This window comes from Nicotiana sylvestris, chromosome 3 (assembly GCF_000393655.2).
Source record: "Nicotiana sylvestris chromosome 3, ASM39365v2, whole genome shotgun sequence".
NCBI classification, from domain to species: Eukaryota; Viridiplantae; Streptophyta; class Magnoliopsida; order Solanales; family Solanaceae; genus Nicotiana; species Nicotiana sylvestris.
Genome location: NC_091059.1, coordinates 197,511,933 through 197,515,072, shown reverse-complemented (window position 1 = coordinate 197,515,072; position 3,140 = coordinate 197,511,933).

Below are 3,140 nucleotides of genomic sequence, written 5' to 3'. Positions count from 1 at the left end.
ATTTTTCTTCTTTAATATATCTCTTTAGCCTTCTTTTTCTTCTTCTTTGTTTGGTGTTTAAGAGTAGCTTCTCTAATGGAGGCGGAGGGGTTTTTGAAGGGGTAGAATTTTTAATGCGCCATAAACCCCAGCATGTTCATATTATTTGAAATAAACCCTCGAAATTTTTAAAAAGTGTCACTTAAGTCCTTTTTGGCTCCTTCATTATTGTTTTTCTTTCTTACTTATTTTTTTCCTTTTTTACCTTAAGGCCAATTGTACTTTCTTGTTAAGACAAACGAGAATTCTCATTTTCACTCTCTAAATAATATAAAGCATTTCAACTTTTAAGTATGAGGATCAAAACATCTAATTTACATTGTGAAATTGGATGTCTAGCCTTTTCTTTGGATTAAAATTTACCTATTCAAGAACTACAAGAAAAACACAAGAAGAGTTAGTGACATATTTTTTTTATAATTAAAGCTATGGAAAATGTTTGAAAAAGTCCTAGCTAGAGAAAGCATTTGACTTCTCAAATGATAATGATAATACATAAAATGAGATGAAAAAACTACGTAGTATTTTGTCTAATATGCCCTTCTTCAATTGACAAAGTCGTACACAGTTTGACACCATTTTTTCTTCTTTTTTTTTTTGTTTCCCACCCGGTATTCGGTACCCGCACTGGAGCCCGACTATATTCGGATTCGCGCCGTGTAGGGTCCCATTCGGGGGAAGCGTTCCCTACCAAGTATTTTCCATACCCAGAGCTCGAACCCGTGACCTCTGGTTAAAGGAAGAGCAGTCCCGTCCACTGTACCACATCCTTTGGTGGTTCCATAATTTTTTCTAATTTGTGTCTATCTTTTCTTTCTCTTTTTCTTTCTTTTTATTCTCTCTCTCCATTACACTAAATTCTGTAAGAAAAAGCAGGAAGTCAAGCAAGCCACGAGGCAGATGATCTGTCACAGCGTAACATTGTATATCATGAACATCGCCAACACAAATCGCCAAAGGACTTGTATGCTTACGTCCTTTGATCTCATAAATATGATTCACTGCCTCAGCATAACCACATCAATGCACCATACAAAATAAAACCAGACTTCCCATAATATGACTTAGAGAAATAAACAACAAATTAAATTGTCTCCTTGATTGCTAGGTCAAATGAATAAACAGTGAACGACAAGAATGTTTCTTTTTTCTGAAAGTTAAATCAATTTGGAGTCCCAATAAATTTTTCAATGGGAAGTATATTATCTTCTGTTTTCTAACAACCTAGGTTCAAAAGATTCATTTCTATTTCACAGAACTAATCAACACTTGCAAGTTTTGAGCGTATCAAGTTTTGGCAGTAATCTTCATTCAATTTCCGTACCAGGCTCTGTTGCTAGCTCATTCAAAGGCAACTTAGCGACAGCCATTCGTTGGTCTTGACCAATGTCATTATGAAGACCTCCAAGATGAGAGATTGGGTCTCTTTGTGTTCTGCAATTAACTCAAACTTCTGATTCTAAACGGAATTTAGGTTCTTCTCAATGATTTTGCTTAACCTTGAAAAGTGGATGAATGTATACAATCACAAATAGATCAGATTTTCCTAACATTTCATGGTTCTTTAAGCCATTAGCCTTTACTATAGTTACTATGTGCTTCCCTGTGGCTTAAGCTCCAAATTTCTATTATCGATAGACATGCCATCAATCGAAACAACAATTTTCGCGGGGCCCTCAAAATATTATCAATTTTAGTGTTTGGCTTAGAAAGTATGCTATAATAACAGCAGAAACAAGAAATTTCCTAGCTAGTTGAAACATGACAACTAAATTAATGATGTTGAAGATTTTAGAACTGAATGGGTATAAAAGTAGCCATTACAGCTTCAATACCTAAGACAATATTCAGATCACCACCCTATCGGAGGACAATGTCATTTTTTTGGGATAACAGGAGGTGTCCCAGCTTGGCGCACTTTGACTATTCAACAGGATACCAATTACTTATGGGTTCAATCTCTAAGTTATTTAGCATTGAACTCATTATATTTTTAAAGTTATGGGTTCATATCTACTATTTGTTGCAACAATGACAACAACAACCCAGTATAATCCCATAAGTAGGGGATGGGGAGGGTAGTGTGTACGTAGACCTTACCTCTACCTTAGGGTGGAGAGGCTGTTTTTTGATAAGGTAAATTGTATTAATCAAAAGGGAGAGAACTCCCGTATACAAGAAGTATACCAAAAAGTAGAGAATTTACATCAGAACATGATTCTCTACAAAATACGCCCAATCTTCTATACAAATGAGGGCTATATGAGTGCACCAAAAAGAGATCAAAGATAAAAGATTATTCTTAAGATGTGAAAAAGAAGACTCAATCCCCTCAAAAGATCTCCTGTTTCTCTCCCCCCAAACTATCCACATGAGAGCTAACAGGGCGAACTTCCACGCCTTTTGCTTTCTTCTTTTACGAAAATCGGCCCAGCTATATAGCATTTCCTTTACAGTGCTTGGCATCACCCATTGAACACCAAAAAGGTTCAGGATCGCCCTCCACAAAGCTGAGGACATAGGGCAATGAAACAAAAGATGATCAACTTTTTCCCATGAGCTTTTACACATATAGCACCAACTAACAAATATAATTCCCCTCATTCGCAGATTCTCAGCAGTCAAAATCACTCCCCTTGCTGCTAGCCATGCAAAAAAGAACACCTTCGTAAGCGCCTTAGGAATCCAGTATCTATCTAAGGGATCTGTTTCCTCACTTCTCCAAATGATATACAGAATTTCACACACCCTTCAAGTGTTCGAGTAAGTTTGTTAAGACAAACTATGATCTTTGGTATTCCATAGCTAAGCTATAGAAAATATTGACCATGTGGAAAAGAAGCATATAAATCAGCTACATGCGTACAATGCCAGGGTAATCTTCTATTTGCGCCATATCAAAATAAGAAATGTGACTTCATGGGAAATGAGACAAACCTGGACTATCTACTTCTTTTTGTGAACCTCTCCTTTAGGAAGTGGAACATACTCCTCTGCCTCAAGATCAAATTCTGTGGCAAAAGCATCACTTCTACCCACTCTTTTAACCGCTCCACTGTTTGATTCAATGTAAATGACATTACCAACAGCTATCTACACAT